Source organism: Pleurodeles waltl, chromosome 9 (genome assembly GCF_031143425.1).
Source record: "Pleurodeles waltl isolate 20211129_DDA chromosome 9, aPleWal1.hap1.20221129, whole genome shotgun sequence".
In the NCBI taxonomy this organism is placed as follows: domain Eukaryota; kingdom Metazoa; phylum Chordata; class Amphibia; order Caudata; family Salamandridae; genus Pleurodeles; species Pleurodeles waltl.
The window spans coordinates 815764114-815787784 of record NC_090448.1 but is presented as its reverse complement, the minus strand read 5'-3'; the positions used below and the strand labels follow the sequence as shown (position 1 = coordinate 815787784).

At 43.0% G+C, this 23671-nt stretch overlaps 1 protein-coding gene across 1 annotated transcript in view; it reads left to right on the top strand.

The window, feature by feature from the left end:
- Nucleotides 1-23671, top strand: part of NUMBL (NUMB like endocytic adaptor protein) — a 253850-nt gene that overhangs the window by 464 nt on the left and 229715 nt on the right. The window lies entirely within an intron of this gene.

Below are 23671 nucleotides of genomic sequence, written 5' to 3'. Positions count from 1 at the left end.
GTCGGAGACGTTTGCTTGCAGCATAGTTGTTGGTAGAAATGTACAGGCATGCTTCAGAGAGTCCGCTTGTAACGGGGATGGGAATAGGTTGTGCTTTTTCTCCCAGTTGTAAGATGGGAGCAGGGGCGGATGCGAGGAGGGGAATCTGCTGCCTCTCGGATGGATTCCTGCAACGGGGAGCGGACAGCATCTAGGCAGCATATGTCTACGTGGGTGCTGCATGCAGTGCCCGCCCCATCCATCATCATCCTTCTTTCTGATGTGTTTTCTGCAGCCACCCCCCGCACAGCACCGTACGATGTGTATGTATATTTTTTCGAGGGGAGGGGGTAATCTGGGGTCGCCCTTGACGCAGCAGACGCGGTATCCCACTTCCGTTTCACTCTGCAGCTGTGGGCAGCATCTTTTTGTTGCTGCTTAACTTCTATTTTGTCATGTGTCACAAGTTGTGGACGGATGGCGAAGGGGGGCGGGGGTAGGTTTGCAGTGGCCTGGGTCTGGGAGGGTGTCCACCAGCCACTCTCGGACTGCCGCTCACCTAAGGGCAGTCCTCGCCATGCCTCAGGCGCCCGAGAGAGTGCCACCGGGACATAGATCGGAGGCATTGACATCCCAGGGAGAGCCCCGTTTTGTAGTGGGTAAAATAGCTTGGTAGGTTGTGTGCCTCCTGCGGAGGTCACTGTACCCTGCAGGTCGCGGGGCCTGCACCACTCTTGAGATCAATAATACAAGGGCCTTTTAGGAGTAATGCTATTTAACCATCAGAACACGCTTCACTAACTGGGAAGCATGTACATTATTATTATTTTACACCCTATCTAAAATAACTCCTCATCTTTGATTCCGAAAACCCGTGCCACAGACTCAGGCCTCCTCGGTCATCTTGAAAGATCTAGCAGTGCCTAGGGCCCAGCGAATGCTACCCCACCCTCATCCTCTCTGAAAAAAACACCCACGCACATATGGACCCAGCAGGAAGCAGTGAGGAAAACCAGAGGGTGGAGGCGATTGAGCTAATGGTAGGCCCAATTTAAAAAAACAAATAGACTTAGGGAGGGAGGACGCTGTGGGGTCGCTCTAAGTCCAGCCCTCTCCTCCGGGGTCTCCTGGTGGATGTGATCCGTTCCTTTAAGAGGCAACGAAAATGTATGGGAGGTGGCTTTTTACAGTTTGGTTTATTTCCATGCCTTCTATTGCAGTAGTTTTTGGTTGTTAATGTGTGCTTGTACAGAGCCAGGGCACTGAACGCAGAAAGCCAGAAATTGTCATCATTACGATTTTAAATACCAATATATGCCTTTTAAAAATGCTTGTTGAAGCAAATGTCTAGTATGAAACGTGTTCACTTGCATCATGAATTAACTTTCTTAACCGTCTAGGCTGCCAACTGCGTGGCGTTGTGGTCCTTGGTCTCATGTAACCTAGCTCCAGTCTGAGGGTTGGTCTAGAGGCAGGTCAAAGGTAATTGTGGGAAACTGATCTGGAAGTGCTGACTTGTGGAATACACTTGGTGTCTAATGTGGCTCTGCCGCTTTACACATTATTTATTTATTAGAGAGTGTTGCAATGTGCTGGCATCTCGCTTTCCTGCTACTTCAGAGTGCCTTCCACTTGCTAAGACGTTAGTACATTGGTGCCATCCACCAGTGCCCTGTTGTCTCTTCGTTACATAGATCACAGGGTTAGGCGGCACTCCTGTGGCACTAGTCGGGCCACATCTGAGGTGGAGTCTCTGCAGTGTCTCCCGGTGTTCCTATCCTGCCATGGGTCTAGGTGCTCAGCTGTGTGATGGAGGTCATATGATGCTTCATACAGCACGTCTGCCGTTTCTAAGCACTGCACTTGAATGTGTCCTTGTGTAATGTAACTAGTGCTCACGTAAAGCGACTTTAAACCTTCGGGTCGAGTTTGCGTTATATAAAACTTCAGGCATACTGCTGGCAATCAAACACTGAAAAAGTGACAAGACGGTTGCGTGGAAATGGTCTAACCACTGACAATCTCTTGGGGTACCATTTCAACTAATCATTCTTCACCCGCTTTTTGTTTTAGTTCGGAAATTTCAGCTTCGCACCCTAGAAATCTCACGGACTAAGGGCCTGCTTTAGTTTGGCAGACAGGTTACTTCATCGCAACGGATATCGCGTCTTCCGAAATATGAAATAATGGGGATTATATTTCAGCGCACAGGATATCAGTCACCTTTGTGACAGAGTAACCTGTTTGCAAAATTCTAAACCAGACCCAAAGTTATGCCCCTGATATTAAGCATAGGGACCTTTCAAAAGAATAGCAAATCTAGTTTGTTGCATAAGTCTTGTTCTCTCTTTTATGACTGTATTAAAAAATGGAAAATTTTGATACAGTGTAGAGATTTTGGGTTATTATCCCATGACAGGTGGAGCAAGTAGATCTTTCCGACCTTTTGGGTTCCTTTCGGTTCTATGGAGTGTAGGTTTGTGTTTGCAAAGAATGCAGGCATAAAAACGGGGCTGCTTGAGGAACTCTTGCTTGACTTGGGGGATCTTAGTTCCGTTCTAAGGTTTAGAATTGAAAACGAGTTGAGCTCTGTTTTGCAATATTGCTTACTCTCCTTGCAGCTATCAGCCGACCTGCAGATGGAAACTAGCAAGGAACCTCTTCTGGCTCTTGTGACACCACGGCTAGGGAAGGTCTGTTACTCACTAGTGATGCATAATGAGCGGGCAAAGCTGGAGCAGTGCCACTTGGCAATGCCACAGGTCTGGCAATGGAAGCAGAGTACAGTGAATAGAAATGGTCCTCTGTAGGAGCCCTACAGACAGTGTGGGAGTTATTGTGAAACGCTAGAAGAGATCATAAGTCTGGTGTGGGTAGCACATACAGTCTTGTTTTTGTTCCTTATTCTTTTTTTCCTGGTAAGTGTACTCCTGCTTTTTTTAAAGCGGTGGGATGCATGACAGAAAGTTCAAAACATTTTGGGAATTCATTGTTTATCCTTGCAGCTCCTTTATGCCCCTGAGCTGGGAGCTAGTTAGCTGCTGGACTACAGACCCCAAATAGCCTTCCTGCAAGGGGTTCTTGAGGAGGCACCCTTTCCTGCACACCCCTCAAACGTCTCAGAGAGTCTGGTGGTTTGGCAGTGATTAATCATTTTTTTGGCTGGCTCATTGCTGTAAAAGGCAGTTCTGTTGTTGGGTGTGTTCTGTGGAGGAGTTCACTGTGTTGGACAAAATGCTGGGTGTTCGTCTATCTGAGTAACCAATGGGGACAGCTCCCACCTGTGCCATGCTTGACATGGCTGGACAGGAGCTCGTGGACCTGAAAAAGTTTATTTAATCTTATTTGGAGGCATTTATCTGCCAGATTGACCCTGAAGTTTTTGTTTTTTTTCTGATTTTTCTCATTTTGAGGGCAGACAGCAAATGGCCAGTGCTAAACACTGAAAAGAACAGAGCAACTCAAAAGAAGGAGAGTCTGGCCTTTTTGTCTATTTAGAGAGCGACCGCTTTCTCCTCAAATCGTGGCCTGCCTTAAAACTGGAACTTTCTCAGCGGTCAGTTCCAAGAATGGCATAAGAAGACCTGCATTATTTCATTAACAATAGAGAGCCAAGAGAAACAACTGAATTTCGTTTTTCCCTAAAAAGTAAAATAGAACAGGCTTCTTCCTTCCTAGAAACGTTAAGGACCCACGACCTTACAAAGACCTTCAGAAATTCACCCGAAAAAACGGCCATTTTTGGATAACGCATACTAGGATACTGCTAACCTCTCAGGTCTTTGATGAGTGTGAAACTACTACTTCAGTATGTTATTGATTTAAGGAGCCATCCAAACTAATGTCGACTTTTATGTTCTTGCCACTGTTGAGGTCCTGGTCCCCATCAATGTTCTGTTGTGAGTAATAAATACTTTAAATTCAGGGATCTTGGAGAAGTAAATCACCTTGTACTTGGCTTCGTGCCTGTGTTTTCTAATATGTAAACCACCCATGTGAGAGCATCTGGAGGTCAGTTTAGTCTTCCAGCTGGCTGCGTGCAAGCAGTTTTACGGGAAAGCCCTCCACACTCAAAGCCCCATTCACCGATCCTACATGAGAGTCACTTATAGGCTGCCTACCGCTTGCAATCCGCTTAATGCCAGAAAGCTAGTGAAATGGATGGAAGTCATGACTTCATCCCCCTTCCTTTGAAGATGTACATAAAAAAACATAAATTGGAGAAAAAAAAGCTAGTATTAGCAAAGCAAAATGGTTTTGCCTGCGCAAGAGCTATTTCTTTTGCCAATGTCTTGTAGCCATGTTGTGGAGTGGATTGGTGTGGAGTAGAGGGCTTGACGCCGGAAGTAGAGGGAGAGGGCAGATGTGGTAGATACTTTCAGTTACCCTAAGGGTAATCAAACTAAAGGTGGGGGGAGGGGGGTCTTTTTTTAGATTTGGTTCTATACAAGCAGTGGTAAGGGACAAACTTGTAGTCTATGTTGTAGCATGTGCTGCAGTGGACAGCATAGGTTCAACAGGCCTAACCAGGCTGTGAAGATCCATTATCCCCTGCATCACGCTGTTCAGAGCTTTCTTGGTTGAAATGGAACCTGAAGTTTCCAGGCCATTGTGGGGCGTTCTCCCCGATTCCTGTCATGTTTTCACGCAGAGATTGCAGCACAAGGAATCTGTTCATGAAAATAGGTTGCACGACTTCCGTTTGACCCCTTCTAGCAAGCCAAAAGACCTGAGTCTTGATCAGCCCTAGGGCCTTATAGCTGCGACCACCACTGAAGGAGCAGTTATGGTCCAGTTACTGTAGTAGTGGCGTTTAGTGAGTGGCACACATGCTCACCAGGGGGACTGAATTGAGATTATAAATGAATTCCCACACGTGAGGCCCGAGGAACTCGACCCTGGTGGTATCCCATAAGCCTAGCCAAACCTCATCCAGCTGTCAGTTGTACGAGTGCCAGCAGTATCGGTTTGGAAGGCCTGGCGAGGGGGTATTATTAGTAAAATATAGATAGCTCTGGTCTTGCACTATGGTTAGTGATTGTCTTAGATAGGTACTCAACTTAATGATTCTCTTTTTTCTAGCTTCACTATAAACCATTGTGTGCTCTCATTTGGCAGGTCAACTTTGCTGCCTTGTTTGGGCCTGGCCTGTTCGGTTAAATATGCACTACATGGTTCGTTGCTGGCACTTCTGAAAGCCCACTATAGGCTTCTCCATCTTCTCTTTTCCCGGTTTGCTCCTTTGCACTCTCCTGGTCTTTTTCACACCTCTTCCGTCTGGTCAGCCCTTTGAAGTGATAAGTCATTGCACCATTTCCCGTGTTCTACAACATTTTCAAATTAAACCAAACTGTTTTCCGTATTTTCTTTCTACTTGTTTTCCTCGGGTAATTTGTTATTTTGTTTGCCTCCATTACACTTTTTTTTCACTGGGAAAGCTAGTTCTGTTTCCTATATAGGTCGATCCTACTAGACAGCACATGCACTGTGTTGCTTGACATATTGTGGGCTTACCAATGACATAAAGGGGTTTGGGGTCTGCTTTTTGGTTGGCTTTCCTATTACTCTCATTAGCCTACTACTTATTTGTGTCCCAGCTTGTCTGTCTTGTTTTTGTCCCGCCCATGTAGCATTTCCTCTTTACAATCTCTGTTGATTAGCTGGATTCTGTGCTTCTACTGCTTGTTTGTAAGCTTTTAAAGCACAACTTTATTTTTTGATTAAGCAATCCTTGAGAGTAGATGCTTTTTTCCAGCTCCTGGAGACTTTTTTTTTTTAATACTTTAGTCATGCTGCAAATGCATGGCTAAAAAACAATTGGAAAGCAAGTAGGTCCAGGAGAATAAATCTACTGGTGTTAGCAATGACTGCGTATATTACTCTTTATTTCTTAGGAAGATCCTGGCTTTTGTTTCATCCTTCACTGTGTGCGATCTTCAAAATTACATGGGCAACCCTTCATAAGTCACCGTTTTCCTATCTTTCTCTTCCCTCAAAATCTGATAAAGAAAAGCGCTGCTGGTCCCCTAACGCGAGTGAGGTGACCATAGAAACCTTAAGCACCGTATCTCAAGCTTCCCAAAAGTGCTGACTGGTGTGTCATTCTTCTTTGGATTATTATATCCATGTTTTAGTTATACAACCTGGGTTTCCACGTTGATGTAAAGGAGTTTATGCAGTAAGTTGGACTGGTGCGCCGTTGTCGTGCCGGCAGCAAGTTCTACATTTCTTGTTGACTGCCTCTATCGCTGGCTTGGGATTGGGTCAGCTCTGCACCCAATAGGAAGACTCCTGCTGGGGACATTGCTGTTTGCTTTGAGTGTCTTCTTGATGGGTCACCTCAGTGTACACAAAGGCTGTCTCACTGCAGTGAGACTGTAGGTGGTATGTACACAGCCCCTGGAAACCACACATCTCGTTTACCACATGGCCCTGTGTCAACCTACCCACCACCTCAGTAAGGCCAATTCCAAATATCAGTCTGTTTTTTGCTTTGCTTGCTGGGGAGAGGGAATCGTCAACAGGCATTTTAAACACAAGCACTCTGTTATGTATGTGTCAGCGTTAATTGGGCATGCATAAACCAAGTGGGTGATGTTCGTCTTTGGAGAGGCATGCTGATACTAAAGGTGTTTTTTTGATTTGCCACTTTAACTGGTCTTTCTGGTTGCTAACTGGTTCAGACTAATCTCAAATACCCAATTTGTAATTGTGCAAACGGAAATAGTAGTTTGCAGTCTTTTATATTATACATGTGTTTTTAATTATTATAAATGTTAAATTGTAATTTGTATTATATTGCATTCTGATTTGTCAGTGTAGTCTTGATTTCCGAATATAAATACTCTTCCTTCCAATTTTTGAACTCTCAGTTATGTAAGGGTTTTCACATTCACCTTCTTTCACTGTTTTCCATTTTTTTTCTTTTTCTTGTCCTTTCTTGTCCGTCATGTTGCACTGCGTGTAGTGGGTGGAGAGCAGAAAAAAACGCACTAGTAGAAGCCAGTAGGTTTGACGCATACACTTTGGCAATGCAAAAGCAATACAAAAATGCTTGCTGCAGTGCAATTTTTTTTTTTTATTGCTTTGCATATATCGTGCATGGATGGGCTAAACAATTAAATGTGGTGACATAACAAGAAAGCTAAGTGTAATTATGCCCTCTTGCCTTACAATGGAGGTGGAAGGATACATCCAAACAGCTAATGGGAAGAATGTAAGACTAATGATCTGATTTGACAATGTCTCACACCAGTGGCTGAAAGTTCCTGGGCCAAGTAAGGTCATGGCTGAAGAAGACCAAAGACTCCTCACCCCACTTTTTTCAGTATGCGTAAAAGCAGTATGTTTGCAATTAAGCAGCATAACGCATAACACCTAAAACAAGCATTAGCCAACCAATGAGCCTATTGTTCACTGACACCCTTTTGGTGTAATGGGCGCTTTTTGGTGTTATCTTGATCTTTGCAAAAGCTTGTTGTTGATGAAGCTGCCAGATCCACTAATTGTTAAAAGCAAGAGCATGTTTTGGTAAGAAACACCCAGCATTGACAGAGTAGCCCCTGGCACTGAAGGAAAGTACCTGGGTGCAGATGTGCTCTTTGTGAAAGAGCAGAATGTCATCAATTAGCCAGTGACTGAAGTGGGCTGACAAGGTCCTACAGTGGGCGGAAGAAAAATGTGAATGGCACAATGAGAGACCAATGGAGGAAGAGGGCAGACTGAAAGCCCTATAAATGAGTATATTGTACTTCTAATGTTAGTAAAACGGAAAATATTTACTAATACCGGAGCTAATAAAAAGGTTTTCAGCATGGTAGTTCGAGAAGCTGAACCTGAAATCCAGGTTCTCAAACCAGAATATGCTGTTTAGTGGGTTGTAAAATACCAAAACTTCGTAGCTTAAAACATAAAAAGGGGAAAACTGTCACACTAGATGTATGAAGTTATTGTTGTGGTAGTTTTCCTTCCTTTTTCTCAAGCTTGTTTTTGCTTAATGTAATTTAGTGTAATCAACTTCTAAACAGGTTAGCGGCATACTTTTTCGTTTGCAAAAAAGTAGATTTTGCATATTTTTTTACCCGCCGATAACCCTACGGGTAGTTGGATTTTAGTTTCTTACCGCCTTACCGACTTTATGAAATCGCCAATATTTCTTTTTTAAAGTAATACAATTGGTAAAATCAAACTTTGTGAGCTCCTACTGGTGAGGTGATTTTACAGTGTGTCTGGGAGAGATCTTTTGAATCTGAGAGAAGTTATTGCCGTGCATGAAAATGGTCGGATGATCTGTCTTTCTGCATCCCCAGAAAGAGGAAGTATGGCCAACGGTGCTGACCCCAGGAAGAGGAAGCGTGACCTGTTTCCACGCCTTTCCTAGTGAGGAAAGGTAACATGACCTGGTCACATTAAGCAAAGAATTAAATAAGTCATTGTTTTCTGGAAAAGTGACAATGAGAGCATCATCTATTGCGGCGGAGGATAAAAAGGAACACACTTTGAAGAAGAGAAGCTGAAAGGCAGAGTGGCAGATGACGTTATAGGACTGATGAAGTCGGTGTCAGGAACAGACCTTTGCGTATAGATTTAATAATAAGGAGCCGCAGATGTAATGAACTCAGAGAAAAGTTATTGGCCAAAACCAGTAGGAGGATACTTTAGAGAGACTCTGACAAATCTGATTCTTCTTCCTATTTTGACCTCGTCCACTTCAAGATCCAGCACAAAATGAATGCCCTGTCACAGGAATCTTCTTTGAGGTGACAAATGTAAAATATTCCAGTCTGAGCGTAAAAAAAGCCTTTTTAATGATAATTATATCTGTCTATAAAATAATAGATCTTTAGACTCTTTCAGAGCCTTGTATATCTTTCCATTTTAGTAGAATGGTAATAAGACTACACAATTCTTTCTTGCTAAAGGGTAAATAAAACTCCTCACAGTACTCCTTCCACTCTGGCAGAGAACTCTCTGATGTAGCCAAGTCCTAGAGTTTTACCTAGATAGAGCAAAACACTTGAGGAAATCCAACCTACCTTTCATTAACTATGGTCCACTTCGCACAGCTTCAGCTGCATCCAAACTATCTCCGGAGGGCAAGTCTTAAACATTGTGTTCTTTTTTTGATCAATTAGCAAATAAGGCTTTAACTGTCAAATGTAGGGTTCATCCGCAAAGGGAAAAAGCAACAACTGCTGTTTGGGTGAAGAATGTCCCAGTATCAGAGGATTTGTAAAGCAGCTACATGGAAGTCCATTCACATGTTCACCATAAATTACTGTTAATATTCCGTTTTTAGAATAGGAACAATATTTGATCAAGCTGCCCTCCAAAATATCTTCAGATGATTTGCCTTGTTCAGCAGTCGAAGTATATTCGTCCTTTCTGCTGTTTGGTCATAGGGACCACAGTTGGTTTTGAGGTAAGCTGCTGTTCTGGCCTATGCTTATTACTATCAATGAAGATCATACAACGCAGAAGGCATAGTTACTTGATTGTAAGCCTAGTTCTGCATCATAGACATCTTCATTAAAGTCAAGGACAAACTCCCTCCTCCCTGGTCTCTATTTTCCAAAAAGAGTGAGTTTTTGTTTTTTTTGTTTAGCAATACATTGACACAATCTCCTCAAAGAGAAGTGGGGCTGTCCGGCAACCGACTGTGCGAGGTATGCATGGAAAGGCACACTTCTGGCTCCTTAAAGAGACTGTGTGTGTTTTCCTGTTTCTCATTACATTTTCCCCATCGGGGTACTTTATTGCTCTGGTCAACTTTACCTTTATCACCTTAGAACTCCTGGTCTGCAGTTTAAAGAGTTGGTGCTGCAAGACTATCTTATATGTCACGTCAGTATACATAAAATGGATGCACAGGCTATGACAGTAGTAATTTTATTTACAAATACTATGTCTTGTCTCTGTTACATATAAATCCTTTCTGTGGATTTGAGGTATTCCGGGTACCTTGCACACAAATAATGTTATTAATCCTCCATGACAAGCAATGAAGATGAAAAATTGTAATTGTAAGTTACCTGGAAAAATTCAGGATACTCCAAACTCAAGACAGAGGTGTAACCGAAAGACTGGATCTGTGTAAAGCAAGAGTGGGTATTTTTATTGTATTCGGTATTAGGTATTGTCTTGGCTTGATCAGGAGACCCTGAAGACCTTATGTGTCCAGACAAACAACTTCAATACTCGAAAAGAGATGTGACCTTTAACGGAAACAGAGACCTCTGTTGGGAATCAAGTGCCAATGTGAACAGTTGGTGGTCAAGGGGCATCTAAATTTGGACTTCACTTTGTCCAGTGCTGTATTGTTGTGCGTCTTCCTCTATTTTTTCAGTCCTGGAAGTTGTTTTTTCCAATTTCTCATGGGTCCCACTAAGGCTTTACTAGCACATTTCTTCTTCGATTGTGCTTTCTCTCTTTGATTTGCTCTGGTAATAAGGCTATTCATAATTTCTTCTGCCAAGCACCTTCATTGTTTGCCCTCCTTGAACCTGCCCCACTGCCTACTTAATATGTATAAACACAGTTAGCATAAAATAACCTCTGTACCCCAGAAAGCGTGAAAGATGATGCTGGCTGCTAGTTTGAATATCTGAAAAAACTGTGAATTGGATCATCTCAATCCTATGGAAGACCGGAAAGAAATACTTACATTAGTTTGCATGTGTAAATGTGACCCTTGAAAGAGGTGATCAAGAAGTTTGTTACTTCATTGTTCTGCAACTTTGCAACCACATGCAGAATAAATTTGTTCCTTACTGCAGCATGTAGGCCAAGATGTATAAAAGGACTTTGCAATCACAAACGGTGCGAATTGCAAAATTCCACTGTTTGCAAATGCAAAATCGCCTTTCATGATTTATGAAAGCAATTTGCAGTGCAATTTTAAGGAATCGCAAAAATAGCGATTCCTTAAAATTGCGACTCCATTTCGGGAATCACAAATTGCAATTCTCTAAATAGCAAATCACAAATAGGGAATTCCTATTTGCAATTTCCAAAGCATATGTATCATGCATTTCCTAAATGCGAATTGGGCATTTAGGAAATGCAATTAATACCAAATCCAATTTGGTGGTAACCATGTGCAATTTTTAAAAATGCATTTTAAAAAATTACATGTAGCGCACACGTGCTTCTTGGGCATGTGTGCACTTAACATGTCCACAAATATGTTTTTTGGGGTGCATCAAAGGGGGCCATAGGCCCACAGCACCCTGGGGTTTGCATTACCTAATTTGCAAATCCCTAACATGAATTCGCAAATTATGAAATGCAAAACCATTGGGCCCATAGGAATGAATGAAGTCCCATTGCCTAATTGCGATTCGGTAATGGAGATTGCGACTTTTAAGAAATCGCAATTACGGAATCGCAATTTTCATACATCCCATTTTGCATTTTTTAAATATCGATATATATATTTATTTTTTTTAAATCGCTATTTAGGAAATGCAAACCGGGATGATGATACATCTGGCTCAAAGTAGTTGAAGAAGGTGCAAACCTATGTTTTGTACGCCATGATTGCTGATAGTAAGTCTTTTATTTTGAATGTATTGATCCTAGATCAAAGACACTTGTCCACTATTTAGACTGCATGATGAGAGTCAACCTTGTAACTGTGGACCAAGATCAGGTGAGTTTGAAAGCAATCTTGTATATTAGTGAAGTAGTGCTTTGGATGGGGCACCCTTGTCCACACACAAAAAAAGGGAAGCGTATAGGCATCAATAATGTTGTCATCTTTCCTGTTGCAGGATGCATCCACCTGGCATCTGCTTCTTCATCGGCTACTGAAGCTGGCTGGCTTTTGATGATTTCACTGGATAATAGCATACCTGAGACTACCTCCCTCACCATACTGTGCATTGTATAAGTAGAGCAGCTGGACTCCAAGAATCTTGTCTCACAGCGGTGCTTGCTGACAAAGCACCTACATCTCCACTAAACCTGCTAACCTCTACCTGCCCATCTCTTTACCCAGCCTAATGTTCCTCTGCCAGCGTGACCAAGCAATGCAAAATAAGTTTCTACTGCTCTCCTATTGATACAATCTGCACAAAAACTAGCTTCCAAAAGCCTGCAGGGAGCCCCGACAAGTTCCTCCCTGCAGAAGAATTTCCTGTTCTAGGAACACTAACAATTTAATTCCACCCTTAGGCTCTGGCTTTTTTTTTCTTGCTTTTTATGTGCAATCCCCAACTTCAGGGTAAGAAAAAGTTGTTTCATATTAAAAATCATATGTCACCATCAAACTGTCTCCTCACCCAAACCTCAACCCTCTGTCCTAGCTTCATTGCGTCAGTCACAATGCATTAGCATGTATTTTTTATGTTAATATTCAGATCATAGAAATGCACTTTCCCAGTGAGCTCAGGAAAAAACAAAGGTACTGACTTTTCATAACATTGAGATGGTTTTGTAGTACACTGTGTAAAACTGAATATTTTTTAGATGGTTAAGACATTTCTAATGCCGATCAGCCTGATTTGGCCTGTGGAAAAAGTGCCATCAGGAGTGGAAATGGGTATGCTCCTACCTCAACGGTTTTAATGCCGTACCCACCCAAGTGGGAAAAAATCATCGCCTCAGAATTTGTCACAATGATTCTATTAATTTGGCAATGTTTAAACAAGTTATTTAAACATTGCAGTTAAGTTCTATTACCTTATTAAAAATGCAATCATTTTTTTCTGCTTAAAACAAAGCACTGTTATCTGCATAATACTACTTTTGGCAAGAGCCCCACCCTTCCCGAGGTGGATCACTTGAGCTCCCTCTGCTGCTCCCCCTCACAAGCCCCCCCCCCCCTCATAGGACCCCTGTCTAACTTGAGTGGACATGTCAGCGTGAATGAGGTGTGTAACAGAATGTTCATGGTGTTTGATGGGTTAGACTGAACGGGTTGTACCAAAGCGCTGTAGGCTGGTATGCATACCTAAGAACGGTACCAGACTGAAGTATTGATTTAGCACTCCGGCCCTACTGTTTCACATGTGGACATCTCCCGGTTCTCATCACGCTTTGATGAAAGTGCCTTCTGAGGGCTTAGGATCACAGCCGCAGTGACCTAATGTGGGTTTGAGTCCATAAAACTGAGTGACAGTAACTCCACAAAAATGGACTTGTTTTGCAAAGTTATATGTTTCCATGCTTACAGTATCACAATGCATAAGTTACCAGCAGTCACCATGTTGACACTGGAATGCGGGTGCATGAATGTTAAGTAAAAATAAAATATAGAAATGCCCCTGACATGTGGTAGATTAAAGCAAAGTATATTCCATAACACACCAGTGTGTAGTCTGTGACAGGAGTACGCATGTAAGCAGCCAGTACAGAGTTAATGACCAGCTTTTTGTGATATTTGCTGCCCGCATATTGCCTTTTGAAGTTGAGAGTATCCTGTAAAATTGTTGCAGTGGGAGTATTGAAGTCCGGTGTTGTATTGTGTACACTGCGCAGATCTTTTTGTAGCAGTGCTCATGGCAATGAGAGGCAGATGTTTTGTGTGCATATGATTACCTCATTGTCAGGAGAGTCTTCGTCTAGTGAAATTGGTCTAATATCTCAAACTTTTAGCTGTACTTTGGTAGGAAAGTGGCTCCCAAAGCAAATCGAAACATCTTCCTCCCAAGTAGAAAACTAAGCAACAATCCAGACAGTCACACTTCCATAAAAGAACCCTACAGCAATTATCCTGTGCACTGGGACAATGAGTGCCAAGAAAGTGCTCTATGGTCCTCTCATTGTCCACCAAGGGATGTTTACAAATCTATTCTTGTCGTGATTGGAAAGTGTAGGCCTGCCCTGTCATGTTGCATGGCTTCTCTTATCCTAATGAGTTGGGAAGTAATCCCTCATCAGTTGGTTGTGTGCTCCACCTGATATAGCCACTCAGTTCACATCTGGAAGGTGAATCACACAGGTCAAAAGGATCCTCTACGGTTGAATGCTGCGCTACCTATCTGCAAATGTTATGGCAAGTCAAGCGATGAGAGCTTGTGTTCCCTTACATCTTTTGTGCAATATCTTGAGGCTTCCATTATGACCTATCTTAAAGAGGTATTGTGCATTGATTCTGGCATTGAGCAGCCCCCCCCCTCCATACCATAAGTTTGTGGAATGGTGGAATGATTAGGCTTGGGTAGTTTGGGTGGGTACAGATAACAGGGCGAATCTACCAGTAGGCGTGCATTTATTGATAAACACCCCACTACCTGTCTATTCATTTCCATGTTTGGGCCTCCCTGGGTAATGTGAAGTAATTCTGGACATGGGGCTTGGTGTAAGCTTGCAACATGGCACCCTATATTGCACATGGTAATATTAGGGAACAGATAACAAGGGGATTTGAAGAAAAATCTTGGGATATTAAATCACATTAGGGTGGAGGAAATTTTAAACGACAGAAAACTGAAATTGCATTATTTTTACCTTTTTAAAGTGGGGAATTCTCTCACCACCCTTGCTATCCCCAAACCAAGAGTGTTTCCATATACGGCTCTATACATTGACAATGTTCAGCAGCCTGTTTGCCATGGCTCTGAAAGGCTAATAGAGTCTTTTCTGGGGCAATGGCCTCTCTTGATTCCGATTTCCAGTCACCCTCTGTCATCACTATTTTAAGTCCTGCACTCGGATTCTTCCTTCTCAACATCCTTTGTAAGTGTTTTTTTTCCACTCAAGTTGGAAGCTTCCTCCCATCACAAGAAACAGAGCACATTGTTCCCCTTCTCTCGAAGCCAAGCTCCGGGGTCAGGGAAATGGCGTTTCCCGCCCTCCGGCCTCTGCGGTGACAGGAAGGCGCGGCAGGGGCAGGCCCTGAGCGGGGCACGGTCAGCAGCACTTCCTCTACCAGTATGTCGGAAGGGAGGACTACGCTGCACCGCTCGGCCTGGCTTCTTTTCGGGTCACAGGGGTGGCCTTTACTTGTGTGTCTTCTTGAGAAAGAGCTGTAAACAGTGAACCGCCATTTTCACCTCCAGTACAGGGAGTTGTTATGGACAGAGTTATTTCTCCATTGACTTTCTTTAGACCGAGTTTGTTGGACAAAGGGAGGTAACTAGATTAAATAAAAGAAACGAGCATTTTTTTTAACAAAAAGAACCATTCTCCTCATCCGGCGCCTGCAAGATGTCTCTTTTAGTTAAACGCACACCACTGACTTCTTTAATCTGCAGGAGACGTTGAAATACTCGCGAGGAGAACTCTTTCTTTCACCTTGAAGCCAGTAAACTGAGAACTGTTAAATGGAGAAATAATGGCTGTTGTTATTTACAGAGATTTGAAAAGAAACTGCAGATGTGAGAAGGAAGCTCTGTATAAAATACAAGTGTTATTTTGATTTGTTAATTATTTTGTTACTTGAGTTCATGAATTGCTGCTTGTCAGGCAGTTTTCTCCACCTGACTCAATTTTTCCAAATCCCATTAGGCGTCACCATGGCCTCCCAGCTCTTCAATCACTATCTCCACAAAATTGCCCCTGGATTGCCGCTCTCCGGTTTATGTGTACAGAGGATGGAGTGTGCTGTTTGTGTTGAGGATAAGCAGATATATTCAGGTTAATAGCGCACAAAATTCCAAAGCCAATTCGTTCAGTAAGCATCCTGGTGTTTCCTGTGACCAACAGCAATGGGTCTCTTTATTTAATCGAGTTGCACTGAAATATCAGATCTTGTTAAGTGGCAAGCCGTAGTGGAAACACTGTGTTCCAGTAATACAGAGTGCTATGCCCAACACTGCTCCTTTGGTCCTCTAGTTGATGTGACAACCTCCTACGTCAGCGAGGTAGATGTGGTGCTGAAGTGGTTGCCCTCTATGTAGTCTGATGTTTTCCTGAACGCCTGCAGGACGCTCCTTGGCTGGAACCTCCCATTGTTGTGTGTTTGAAAAAAGGCAAGATTTTAAGGGGTTGTACGATGCATCTCAGATCTTGCATGGTTGTGGCCTGTAATATTATCTAATGTGATTTGCTTGATGTGGTAGGTTTGCTGTTTGGTTGCTTTCTTGGTTTGAGGGTTGTGTTGGTTGTTGTCTATAAACGTGTTACTGCCCTTTGCCTGCACCCTGTACCTCTGCTATCTTACTCTTGAGGCAGCCACCCTGCCTCCTGACCTAGGTCATACCCCTTTTGCATCTCCGTTCCCATACCTCTTCAGAGGCAAGGTAACTCTGTTGCTCCTCCTCCTCTCTACTGGCAAAAACGTCTAGCCATGTAGCAGATATACTGTGGCTGGTCCCCGTGGCAGCCCAACTGCTCCACGTGGCCTACTGACACTCTAGTTTTTCCTGACGCTCTGGTGTTGTAGGCGTTGCTGTCAGCTCGGTCATCTCCTTGGTTTCCTTTCTCCACATGAGGTTCAACTTCTCCTGTTACCAGAAACCTTTATGCAGAGCATTTTTCTTGCTCTATTCTACCCATATTTTTTGATCCTAAGCAGCTGATCAACACTTTCTTCTGTGTTGGATTTGCCCCTGAAACAAAGTACTAGGAGTTAAAAATATAGGACTGGTTGTAGCTGACCTTCCAATGGTGCCAATTGAGAGCTAGGGCCATAGGGGGTGGGGGTGTGTGTGTGTATGTATGTGTATATATATATATATATATATATATATATATATATATATATATATAGATATGAATGCCAGGATTGCTGAAAGCCAAAGCTTCCCAGTTGGGCTTGATTTCTCTTTCATGTCTCCTTTCTTCAACCTACACCAACTGTTTTACATCTCACTCTTGCAGATTCTTTTGTTCATCCCCGTTTGTCCCCTTTTCACTTTTCTCTTACACCCCCCCTCCCCTTTTCTACTCTTCTCTCTCTCTCGTTCTGGGCTAAAGACCGATGATTTTTAAGTCCTGGGCCCCTAAATGAGTGCTGGTGCCCACACCCTACATCCGGCCATTCAAATTAAGCACTTTGTACTGTAGAAATCTTGTGTGAATTGGAGGTCCAACCGAGCCGTGTTTGACTCCGCAGTTCATCATTCCAAAGCCGGTCTAATAAGGACCATTGTGTGGGTGTCGCACTATGGCACTCTTTTATAGTGCTTGCAGACATGCCGACCTGAAAGAAGACTAAGGCTTGGAGAGCGAGCTATTTCTTGTTGACCCTGTTCCCTCTCGAGCTTCATGGTCGGAAGAAGCACCATGCTTCCCGAAGGAGTTACCCCCCAGTCTCCCTGGCAAAGTGCTCTGCTGTGGCGCGAGGCATAAAGGCTGAGGGAAAAGTCATTTATGACTCAGCAGAAAGAATCGGGGGATAAATATTTAATACACTCCTTTTGTCCGGCTGACCAGACAGTGGCTAGGAAGCCAAACTTTGCTCAGACCAGCAAATTACCCTCGGGCGGCCGGAGCCACTAGGCTGGGAAACGGGGCCTTTGTGCCATTGTCTGGGCGCACAAAGCGTTCAGCGGTGCGCGGTGTGGGCCCGGACAACGTTTATTAGCTGTATAGTTCGGTTCTCTGCACTGTTGTCATGGGTGGCCGGCTCCCATCTTTTGGAGGGAGCAGGGTGCAAACGGATCCCTCTCTAGTCTCCAAATTCCATGTGCGAGTGCCTTATTCAAGCCGGATTTTATTTTTGATTCTGGTGTGCATAGTTCTATTTATTCTAGTACATATTCAGGACTACAAATACCAGAATGCACAGGAAAGCCTGAACTAGATTAGATAATTGTGCATTGTTTCCAGACATTTGAGATGTCTACATAAATTTGAATCTTAGGGATGTGCAATACATTGGCTTTTTTCCCTGTCAAAGTGACGCACAATTACTTTCCTGGTGCAAAATATGGTTTGCGATTGAGCAGCTTGACTTGCGTTAAAAAGAAAATAATGCCTGTGAGGTGCTAGTAGGAAACTGGTTTGAACGGGAAAGATTCTTGACAATAAAATTTCTTGTGAACCCGTCGCCAAAAGTAGGCCAAATCTCAGAGGATGATATTTGGGGATTTTGTGAAATAATAAAAAAAATTGCCCGAGTCTGGACCTTTATAAGGTGTTCGAGGGTAGGTTTGGGGTGTGGGACAAGGCAAATGGTGACTTTCTTTAGTATCTTTTGAGGCGCTGGTTTAAACGGTCACAGCGGCAAAAGACTTTATTAGGATGGTCGTTTTTGGGAATGACTGTTTTACGTTTATAGGGGATTTGTTTGATGGAGTAAGTTGAAGAGTGTGGCTTCTGAATTTCAACACTAACAAGAAATGCATAGTAGCTTTAGAAAGTTTTGGGGCTAATTAGTAGGACCGCTGGAATTATGTGATTATGCAGCCGCTCTGATGTTTGCACGATTATGGATTTGCGGCATTTTACCACATTATCCATCCTCTGCTGCACAATCTGCAGATTTTAAGAAAAAAATTGTTTCTAGCTCAAACTGATCCAAAGTCCATAAAAAACGCTGCAGTACGAGTCGTTGCGCAGTGGAAGGCTCTTTGCAAAGGTTACCTGGCCAACTTTCTGTTGCTTATTGCTATATATGGGTGTTAAACCGGTACTAATTAGATAAAACCTGTGGCCTGACCGTGTTAAGAACCGTAAACATGTCAAAATAACTAAGTTAAAGTATCATAAAATGTTCCACATTAAACTACATAATTTGCCCTTTCTTGCCACATAATTTAGTGAACTCTGCCACATAATTGGGTTTTCCACTGCTACATAATTTCAGTAGTCCTGCTGATGAGACTCATATCAGGGAGACATTGGGTTGATACCAGGAGGAGGAAATTTTTTAGCTCGCGGGCGAGTTTAATTACTCCACTCTTATCCACTGAAAACATTTACCAGCCCTTACCAACATGGGGCAGGAGTACATAATCCACAGTACTGCCACTACGCATACGAGGAAGTGCCCTCTAAAACTATTGTATGTGAATGAATCACATGTGGTTATCCTGAAACTCTTACTTAGAACTGGCTCAGTTGGACCCAAGTTGGACACAATTGCAGTATTATAATTTGTACAAAAATCATCCCTTCAAATGCCAATCAAGCCTTAGTATTTCTCAACTTGAAGTTGACTTAACTGGATTCCGTGCTGTGGTTGTTCATTTTATGAAAAAAAAAAAAAGGTTTCCAATGACAGTGAATTGTTTCCTTGGACAGGGAGTGTAGGTGCCTCTTTCAAAATTGGAAGTTCTTCAGTATGGCCAAAGGACCTGTGCTCTAAGATATACATTTTCTCACATGGGTATTTTTTGCAGTGGCTGTAAGATACCTTCATGGAAGCAGCAATATACCACAAATATTGGGCCTACAACCCCCACCTTGCTTAAGCACTGGTTTAAAAGCAGCCCTGCCTCCTCGACTAGCGTTACAAGACTCTGAACCCTGCTCACGTGCAGGTTACTCGCCTCAGCCAGCCTCAGGAGAGGTGCAGGCCGAGCTGAAGGGCATATTGCCACGCCAGACATCTATAATCACTCCCAGCACGATCGAAATCAGATGAAATATGGAAGACTGCTCTTACTGCAGTGACAAACAAGAAGATTAAATCGAATCTCTCCCCATCAATAGCGGACTGAGCACTTTATTGCCCCACAGGTGCCATAAAGTTCCTGTTTATTCCTATCGCCCCCCCCCCCCCTGCTCCAGCGTAGAATCACTTAATCCCACACCGATGCCACCGAGCACCGCTGCAGTACCCTGCTTGCTCCCTACGTCATTTTTACCCTGTGCCCCGGATGTGCCTTTTCCATTCCTCGTATCCAATGCTCCTGTGCACGTAAATCATTTCTGAGTGGAATTGTGGTCCTCGGGGGATGGGTGGGGGAATACGGGTGAGGCATTCAAGTCCCTGGAAATAATATGTAGATGTGTGCAGAGCGTTATTGGCCATTTAAATCCACTGTTGTGGCCCCACTCGCAAGAGGTACAGCCTGCAGTGGGTCACGCCATCCACACCTCTCCCTCAGCCAGCATCACCCGTTAGTCCATGGAGTAGTTAAATATGTAGTGTTTCTTCGAAAAAAATATTTACCCAAAATCTTAATGTATGGGATTTAATTGGTGCATTGAGGTAGAGTGACTACCGTTTGACTTGGCTTGATACACGAGATGGCAGCGCGTTCTTGCCCGGTAGTGGTTCTTTGAAGAAAACAAATGACGAGTTGTGGGAATATACTTTACTCTTTGGCATGGGATGAAATTGACCTATATTGTACAGGTGCCCTGAGGAAGTCCTGTGGACACATCCCAAAGAAGACACACGTGTTGGCTGGTGGAATTGAACGGCATATCTGAAGATTGTTGTAGTGAATTAAAGATACTGATTGGAGTACCGGATTTCTAGATTGATTTTTGGATGTTATTGCATCATGAACATCTAATTTGGAACAACAGTAATTTGAAATGGACTCTACGAAAAGTGTGGACTAATTTGTTTATCTACTTATGTGAAGACGTGTGCCTTTATTCATTGTGATTGTATCCACAGCCTTTTCACTGTGAATGGTGAGGAGGGTTGGGCGTGCTTTTTCTCCTGAAGTGAACCATCCTATAGATTTGTTCTTTCCCTATTATACAATAGGGCTCACAAGGGGTTCTTCTGAGCGCACGTTTTCCCTATAAACCGCTCCATTATCAATTTTGTGGGTGGTGCAGTGAGGTACAATGACACCAAAGACACGCTGGACTAGAAACGAGCTGTTTCCCTGAGCAGGGTCCTTGTAACATCCAGTCTGGTCAGTACTGCTGTGCTATATTTGATCTTGGCACTGTAGTAATAAAAATTGGGAATGAATGAGTGCTTTATTAGTTCATTTGTTGTAAATAACTTGCCATTGGTCCACACTTATTTTCACTGGCATGGAATAAATAGTGTATATATATATATATATATTCAGATGAGCAGAGTGTAACATGCTGTGTTACCTCTGTTGAATTTTAAGTGGGTCATGACTCACAAGGGGGGAAGTTTTGTGTCAATCATGATGCCCCTCCCCTACTAATGATAGTTGGCACATCTGCAAATGTGGTTTATGCTATAGCATTTTTTCACGTGTAGTTGTTTCTACAACAGCTATTTTCTCAGATTGGGGTGTAAGCAGTGCTTAATTTGTGCTTGTTGTTTCCGGTGCTGAGCACCAGCACTTATTTTTGAGGGCCGGGGATTATTCTTCTGCCTCAAGCATTCACTATGAGCAAAAGACACATATGAGCAAGACAGAGGAAGGGAAAAACGAAAAAGCGTCACAAAGGGAGAAAGGAGAAAGCTGCAAGAGTGAGCTGAAGGGGCAGGAAGTGGCTGTAAATGGATTGAAGAGGCCCGACATGGCTTCATGATTACGCCGCCTCAGTATTCCGTGTTCCCACATTTAATTGCAGCAGTCGCATGTTTAAGAGAAGGGCTTTGGGCGCAGGCGCGTTTTTACTTACAAATTAAGCACTGGGTGTAAGGGGTTACATTTGTTCAGAAAGTAAGATCTCACTGAAGACATCTCCTGACCATTAGGAAAGTTGTAAAGTAAATGTTACATACAATCTTTGAAGCACTGAAAAGTGTTTCCCTCATGTCAATTTGAAGACTTTGACCTTTGCATTGCAGTAATAAAGGTGTGAATGTTTGTTTTTGTTAATAGTTACTCTAAATAGCAGAGGTTATTGGACCGTGTTTGTTTTTACTAACGTGGTATAAACATTTTTAGCGGGCTCCGTTTATTGATGAGATGAGGTCTCCTGGAAGTAGAGGTCGGGGTCTGACAATGGATGGAGCCCAGGTTGGGTCTGGGGCACAGATCCTAGGTTCTATAGCAACAATGGAAAATGCACGGAAAGGCCTCTCAGCAGACGTGAACAAGACTAAAACTGTACAAGTAATGCGAAAGGGGCTTACATGGTGCAGAGAAAGTAGGGGTGAAGCTGATGATGATTGAGGAGGCAGCTGTAAGGATTTAGAAATTAACTGTCAGGACTGCCCAGGTGGGTTCCAGTTTGCACTCTGATTGTGTTTCTTTCTCAGTCCTCTCCGGGTAGGTCAGTGGCATGTCTCCAATTCCTCCTTTCAGTTTTGCTGAATTCACCCTTACATGCATGTGTGCAATTTAGTGATTTTGTTCACTTTTTAACCTATGATGTCACTCATTCCACCTTTCTGTGGCCTCAGGTGTTACTGACTCCCCATTTCTGTGTACAGGTCAGGATAATATGTGTTAGTGTGTGCTCTATCTTCCTTACACTGTCTTAGGGGTTAAATTATGCAGCACAGTACATCCATTCATACTTAATATATATATATTTAGGTGACAGACAACTAATATAAATTAAACTCCTAACTAGTCTTTTAAAGCTGTTTATGGAATTTTAGCTCCTTGGGAGGCCTAGTTGAGCTAGCATTCCTGGTGAAAAATGAATATGACTTTGAAGTCATGGCTTTTATTATATGGATTGTACCGTAAGCAGTAGGCTGTTGTACGAATGCATATTTACGTGGATCTGTATTGGCCTAATATATGTGTATGTACAGAGAAGAAGTGCAAGTGGTTACATAGTGAGTAACTTAATATCATGGTTCAGGAGTGCATTTGAGGTGTTCGGGTGAAAAGAAGATCAGCGTAAGGGTGTGTGTTGTGCAGGTACCCTGAGATGGTATTATAGGACCATGATATAATATGGAACCCCTGTGTTATTCAAAATACAGGAGCCCAGATTTAAGAAAGGTGACGCTTCATTTCATGAAGCGCCATTTTTTAATGCAGGCCTTTGCCAGCTAACACCACCATGAGTGCGCCGTATTTAACAAACTGCGCATCTTGGCGCAGGTTAGGGATAATAGTGTCATCATTTTTTATGGTATTGTTGTACTTTGCAAGATTAGTGCCAACATTTTTGGTGCTAATCTTGCAAAGTACATAGAGGCCCATTATTATGGTGTGCCTCCTTTTAATGCCTTCTCTGTGCAGGCACTTAAAATACAGCAAAAATCTCATTGATTCCATTGCGCCATTTTTGCGGACCCCCTAATGGACGAACGCCCCTATTGGAAATTGTCCTTTTAGCAGGGTTCTGCCCAAACTGTTTGCCTTCTTCCTCCTGTTTTTTTCTGATCTATTTTTGATGGTTTATTGTCTCTGTGCACTTTACCACTGATGATCAGTGCTAAAGTGCAAGTGCTCCCTATGTAAATTGTATTGGTGAGTGGTTTATCCATGATTGGCATAGTTGATTTACTAGTAAGTCCCTAGTCACTAGAGGTGCCTAGGGCCTGTAAATCAAATGCTACTAGTAGGCCTGTAGAACTGATTCTGCCTCCCACATGAGTAGCTCTGTGAACATGTCTCAGACCTGCAACTGCAGTGTCAGTGTGTGCAGTTTTAAACAGCCAATTCGACCTGGCAAGTGTACCCACTTGCCAGGCTCAAACCCTCCCTTTTACTACATGTAAGGAACCCCTGAGGTAGGCCCTAGGTAGCCCCAAGGGCAGGGTGCAGTGTATGTTAAAGGTGGGACATGTACTGGTGTGTTTTACATGTCCTGACAGTGAAATACTGCCAAATTCGTTTTTCACAAGGCCTATCTCTCTCATAGTTTAACCTGGGGGCTGCCTTTAATTATTCTTAAATTACAGTTCCCCTTTGAGAGCAGATAGAACTATGGAGATTGGGGTCTCTGAACTCACATTTTAAAAATACATCTTTAAGTGAAGTTGGATTTTAGATTGTTAGTTTGA